General features: G+C 40.1%; 1 pseudogene; it reads right to left on the bottom strand.

The window, feature by feature from the left end:
* Window positions 1–2,108: 2,108 nt before the first annotated feature.
* Window positions 2,109–2,563, bottom strand: LOC114207821 (ubiquitin-conjugating enzyme E2 L3 pseudogene; annotated as a pseudogene).
* Between the last annotated feature and the right edge of the window lie 4,387 nt (window positions 2,564–6,950).

Raw genomic sequence — 6,950 nt, 5'->3', positions numbered from 1 at the left:
AAAAGAAACTTCTGTCTTCACTATAGAGAATGAACAGATGGTTACCAGAGAGAAGGTGGCTGTGAGCATGGCTAAAATAGGTGATGGGAATTGAAGAGCACACTTACCTTGATGAGCACTGAGTAATGTATAGAACTGAGTCACTATATTGTACACCTGAAACTAATATAACCCTGCATTTTAACTACACTGGAATTAAAAAACTTAATAAAAAAAGAAAACTATTGATTGGTCCTCTCCTCACAAAATGAACAAGTCTCTGGCTCTCATTCTCTCTTTACGTATGTGAGCAACAGAAACACATATTTGTCCTTTACATTTATTTGCATATTTACAGTCTCCAACACTCTTCATTTCATTGTGTAGATCCAAGTTTCTGTTTGGTATGATTTTACTTACATTCAATTTTAACAGTTTTTGGAGTGTGTAGGACTGCTCATTATGAATTCTCTCAGTTTTTGTTTGTCTTTATTTTTTAACTTAAATTCAGTTAACATATAGTACATCATTAGTTTCAGAGGTAGAGTTCAGTGATTCATCAGTTGCATATAACACCCAGTGCTCATCACATCACGTGCCCTCCTTAATGCCCATCACCCGGCTACCCCATCCCCCCACCGCCCTCCCTTCTGTAACCCTCAGTTTGTTTCCCAGAGTCAAGGGTCTCTCATGGTTTGTCTCCCTCTTTGTTTCTTCCCATTCAGTTTTCCCTCCCTTCCCCTAGGATCTTCTGTGTTATTCCTTATGTTCCACATATGAGTAAAGCCATATGATAATTGTCTTTCTCTGACTGACTTATTTCACTTAGCATAATACTGTCCAGTTCCATCCACGTCGATGTAAATGGTGGGTATTCATCCTTCCTGATGGCTGAGTAATATTCCATTGTATATATGAACCATAAAAAAAGGCAGTCAAAACAATATAAAACACATGTAAAGGATATTACTGAATGAGCTTCAAGTGGAGCTTGACTCTACAAAGGCTGTGAGTACAGAGGGAGAGGGAAGGCCATCTTGTTCCGGGGCTGGCCGGCTGCTCTGAAGGAAGGGGCCAGCAGGGCGCCAGCAACCCCAGACTGCTGCTGGCTACAGCCAAGCCCCGCCAATTCCAACCCTGCAAAGGGTCAAACTGTGCCAAGGGAGGGTCGCAGTGGGGCTGCGCTGTACTGAGGAGCTGGGAGAGCGAGCTCCGTAGCACATTCAGGTGGAGCTTGGTGACAGGTGAGCGTCAACCTGTGGCCTCAGGAGACTCTCTGGCGAGAAATGCCTCACACAAGTGCACAGCGTCCTCTTGTTGGCAGCCCTCCCCTGGGGTTGCCACAGACCTGGGTTTCCCCAAGCAGGCCAGGCCGGGCTGAAGTTCAATCACGTACACAGACATCAGGATCTGCCCATTTAGTCAATGTTATTGTGGTAACACTGGCCAGAGTTTTACATAAGAACTGGGCCTCCTCTTTTTCCATGGCTGGGTTTTTTTTTTTTTTTTTTTTCCGTGGTGTTGGGGAGGTGGTGGGGTTGTGAATGGTGGTTTGCTCTGTTTTTAAATTTTTTTAAAGGATGTTACAAATTGGAGCCAGGAGAATTTAAACAACTCCCACACAGGGCAGTGTATGTAACATGGGAGTAGAGAAGCCACCAAAATTGCCAGGACCAGTCTCTTCTCCTTTGTGGAGGAGATAGCCCTGGGTCTGGGAAAAGTGAATGAGTGAAAAATGAACCAAATGCAAGAAAGTGGGAGTTGCAAGGGCAGGGGAAGAAAGGGAACTGCAAGTTTTTTTTTTTTTTTTTCCTTTCTTAACCTTAAGGGCTAAATGTAAATTGAAGGTTTTGGATCAATTTGGACAAGAAAAGAAACACCATTCTTTTAAAGTAGATTGAAGCAGTGATTTTTAAAACAAAGAAAGCAGAACTAGACCATCTTAAATTTTTAATCCTTTATAGGTTACCTAGACCACTTTTGATTAAGAAAACTGTAGAAAGTAACTACCACAAGCAAAAGCCAGGGGTGGCATCTGTCAGTTTCCCACAAAGTCCTGCTTTGCAGGGTGTCTGAATGCACTGCTGGGTGTCTCCGCTCACACTCACTGGGATAGGTCGCATCAGAGTTCAGTCCGCAGCTTGCTCCTCCTCATATTTCTTTGTAAACTCTTCAGCTTTCTTACAGAATGTTTTAAGGTCCTAAGAGTGTTCTTCAGCTAGGTCAGCCTGAAGTGGGTGCTTGGGCTGGGGGGTCATTCCCCAGTGCTGTGAGGGACTGGATTACTTGGTCGGTTTTGGTTGCTGGCTTCCAGTTTTCAGCACTAAATACTGGCAGACAGACCTGCCCCTTTTCGTGGATGTTCAGGTGATAGATCTTTGTTTTAAATGTGATCTCCAGTGGTTTGAATGGGTACTCAGCGGGAAAGCTGATTTTGATTCTGAAGGCCCCTTTATCATATGGAGGGTTGTCAGGAACAATAAGCCCTTGCCAAGTCAAAATTAGCTTCATCAACCTGGATGTTATGGAAGTTTTTCATTCCACGTTTGTGGATTTCTTCAAGGTTCTTCATCTGCTTTCTGCTGGCTGCCGTTTTGGATCTGTTGTTGCTGCCTGAACCACATCTTCTTTATCCATTCGTCTGTTTAAGGACATCTTGCCTCCTTCCACAGTTTGGCTATTATGGACATTGCTGCTATGAACATTGGGGTGCAGCTGCCCCTTTATTTCACTACATCTGTATCTTTGGGGTAAATATCCAGTAGTGCAATTGCTGGGTCATAGGGTAGCTTTTTTTTTTAACTTCTTGAGGAAACTCCATACTGTTTTCCAGAGTGGCTGCACCAGCTTGCATTCCCACCAACAGTGTAGGAGGGTTCCCCTTTCTCCACAGCCTCGCCAACATTTGTTTTTTTCCTGTCTTGTTAATTTTAGCCATTCTGACTGGTGTGAGGTGATAGCTCACTGTGGTTTTGATTTGTAGTTCCCTGATGACAAGTGATGTTGAACATTTCTTCATGTGTCTGTTGGCCATTTGTGTGTCTTCTTTGGGGAAATGTCTTTTCATATCTTCTGCCCGTTTCTTGACTGGATTATTTGTTTTTTGGGTGTTGAATTTGATAAGTTCTTTATAGATTTTGGATACTAGCCCTTTATCTGATATGTCATTTGTGTATATCTTCTCCCATATTCCGTAGGTTGCCTTGTAGTTTTGTTGACTGTTTCCTTTGCTGTGCAGAAGCTTTTTATCTTGATGAGGTCCCAACAGTTCATTTTTGCTTTTGTTTCCCTTGCCTTTAAAGATGTCTTGCAAGAAGTTGCTATGGCTGAGGTCAAACAGCTTGCTGCCTATGTTTTCCTCTAGGATTTTGTTGGATTCCTGTCTCACATTTAGGTTTTGTTTGTCTCCAGGTGTCCCTAATCTCACATTTCTTTAGCAGTGTTATCTTTGCTGTTAATGTTAATAAGTGAATTTTTTTTAAGGATTTTATTTATTTGAGACAGAAAGAGAGAGCGAGCACAAGAGGGGGTAGGGTGAGAGGGAGAAGCAGACTCCCTGCTGAGCAGGGAGCCTGATGCGGGACTCGATCCCAGGACTCAGGGATCATGACCTGAGCCGAAGGCAGTCACTTAACCAACTGAGCCACCCAGGCACCCGTGAATTTTTCTTTTGATAATACACTTTTACCTCTAGAAGTTTGGGGCTTTTAAAAGTATCTTTCATTTCTCTTCTCACCATGTTCATGTCTTTCCTTAAATACTAGAATATAGATGTAATAGCTGTTTTCATATCCTTGTCTTCTAATGTGGTCTATAGTTTTCTTTCTGTTTCTATTGATTAATTTATGGGTCACATTTTCCTACTTCTTGATTGTCTAGTAATTTTAAATTGAATGCTAGACATTGCATATTTGACTTGTTGAGAGTATGGATTTTGTTGTCTTCCTTTAAAGAGTGTTGGGCTTTGTTCTGGGAGACAATTAAGCTGCCCCTGTGTCAGCTTAATCTTTTCCAGTCTTATTGTAAAGCTTTGTTAGGTCAGGCATAATGTAGCTTTTACTGTAGGAATACTTTAGTTCCACTACTTTTGGGGTTAGGTTAACTTTGATTTTCCCTACTTTTGAACCTTTTTGGGGCCCCTTCTTAATTTTCCAAATAGTCATTGTGGACTCTCTCCACTTGCTGTTGGGGTTTGAAAGATTCTCAGATCTGTGCAAACCTGGAAACCATTCAGCTCATAGATCCCTGGTTACTATTGGCCTTAGCTCATGGAATTTCACTTTACACATATGTGTGTTCTGTAGAGATTCCAGGTTATCTCAGTGTAGACTTTGAAGTTCTTTCTTTGTGTCTAACTACTCTCCTCTCTAGAACTCTTCCCTGCACCCTCCATCCCCTTGAAATACCCTGAACTTCAATCTCTATTTCCTCAATTCAGTGAGACCTCCATGTTTGGGACCCTCCCACCTCCTGCCCCTGACCCCATACCTGCTCTGTGGTCAGGAGTATGCCTCTAATTGGGAAGCTGAGCAATCATTGGGATGACCTCATTTGTTTCCCTTCTTTCAGGGATCACAGTTTTGCATTTCTCATTATCCAGTGTCTGAAAGCTGTTTCATAGATTTTGTCCATTGTTCTACTTGTTTAAGGTGGAAGTTAGACCTGGTCTCTATTACTCCATCTTGGCCATCTCTGAATAAAACAAGACAGCTCATGTAATACATAATTAAGTTCTCTGAATATTTAATCTGCATCAGTTCTGTTACCTTTGATTATTAAGGATGTTTGAAGCTTATTTCCTGAGTCTTTAGAGATTCACTGGGAACTGACATTTTGGGTAAAACATCCTGTCTCTTCTCTGTTCGGTTCAGAAATGTTTGTTCCATCCAAAATGTCATAAAGTTATATTTTTTCTCCTGGTTTCAACAGGAATTAGTGCCATTCTGTGACTTAGTCTTAATAAGGATATAATAGCCCCATATTTCTGTGGGCTTGAAGTTGGTGTTGACAGAGGAATCAAGGGGCAAACATGGTTGTCTTTCTTGATTGCAAATACAGTAGTCCCCCTTTTTCATAGAGGATATATTCCGAGATCCCCAGTGGATACCTGATATGGTGGATAGTACTGAACTCTACGTTTTTTCCTATACATACATACCTATCATAAAGTTTAATTTCTGGATTATGCACAGTAAAAGATTAATGACAATAACTGGTAATATAGTTGAACAATTAAGATAATATGCTGTAATAAATGTTTGTGAATGTGGTCTCTTTCTTTTTCAAAATATCTTAGTATTCTGTATTCTTGAGGTAAATACCTCGTAGCACAATTGGTGGATCACAGGGTAGTTCTATGTTTACAGGAGCATTATCTACAATACCCAAATTATGGAAATAACCCAAATGTCCATTGGCTGATGAATGGATAAAGAAGATGTGGGGTGTGAATATTATTCAGTCATATGAATATTACTCATAAAAAGTATGAAATCTTGCCATTTGCAATGATGTGGATGGAGCTGGAGAGTATTATGGTAAGTGAAGTAAGTCAGAGAAAGACAAAGACCATATGATTTCACTCATGTGAGATTTAAGAAACAAAGAAAAAAAAAAGAAACAAAGGATCATAGGGGGAAAAAAAGAGAGGGAAACCAAGAAACAGACTCTTAACTATAGAGAACAAACAGATGGTTACCAGAGGGGAGGTGGTTGGGGGATGGGTTAAATAGGTGGTAGGGATTAAGGAGTACACTTGTCATGAGCATCGGGTATTGTATGTAAGTGTTGAATCACTAAATTGTAACCTGAAACTAATCTTACACTGTATGTTAACTAACTAGAGTTTAAATAAAAATTTAGAAAAAAAGGAAAAATATCCCCAAATTTCTTAGTATTCTGTGCTCACCATTTTCTTGTGATGATATGAGATGATAAAATGCCTACATGATGAGGTGAAGAAAGGTGAACGATGTAGCGTTAGGTGACTAATGATCTTCTGATGATACCTCAAAAGGAGATTCATCTGCTTCCAGACCACAGTTGACCTTTGGTAATTAAAACTGCAGAAAGCAGAACCATGGTTAAGGGAGGTGGGGAAGCCTACTCTAGGTAACATTGCTTGATAGTTCTGTCTTATATTTTAATAACTTGCCTATGTCTACTGACTAGCTGTGTGAAATTTTAGAAGTAACTTACTCTCTTATATCTCTGTTGCCTTCTCTCTATTTGTAAATATACTTACCCGGTAGAATGATTGTGAGGATTAAGGACTTAATATGTCAAGAGCTCAGAATTTAGTGATCCCTTAATAAATGTTAGCTATTTTCAGGCTTCTTTACGTATTTTTTTCTTAAAGCTTTATGGCCTCTACTTATACTTTTCAACCCTGTTTCCTGCTAGTTAAGATTTTAATGAAGTAAGATAATTAGGTCAAAAAGTATAGTAGATTCCAATACAGGTTCAAGAAATATGTTATTACCTAGAAATATTTTCAGAGATAGCTAGCTGAAGGTATACTGATGACATTGTGTGATTGCAGACTGCATAGCAGCCTACCATACAGTGAAACTGGGGGCATTTCAGACACTATAATTGGATATTTTAAAAAGTAAAAGTTAAACAGTTTACTTTGAAATTTATAATAAATAGTTATACCTTATTTTTGGGTAGTGTTTCAATGTATTTTTTCAGATTTCATATCAATTGGCTCCTCTTCCTAAGCAATAGGATAATCAAGAGTTATTTTAAGGGGTGCCTGGGCAGCTCAGTCAGTTAAGCAGATAACTCTTCATTTTGGCTCAGATGGTAATCTCAGAGTCCTGAGATCGAGCCCCAGTTAGGGTTCCCCACTCAACGGGGAGTCTGCCCCTCCCCCTCTCCCTCTACTCTCCACCCCCCCACTCCAGTACATGCTGTCTCTCTCTCCAAAAAAATAAATCTTTTTATTTATTTATTTTTTTAAAGGTTGA

The sequence above is a fragment of the Eumetopias jubatus genome, unplaced genomic scaffold (genome assembly GCF_037043125.1).
Source record: "Eumetopias jubatus isolate StellerSeaLion01/CBP00866 unplaced genomic scaffold, mEumJub1_p1.0 scaffold_1, whole genome shotgun sequence".
NCBI lineage: Eukaryota > Metazoa > Chordata > Mammalia > Carnivora > Otariidae > Eumetopias > Eumetopias jubatus.
The sequence above is the reverse complement of the archived record's forward strand: the minus strand, read 5'-3'. Positions and strand labels throughout refer to the sequence as shown.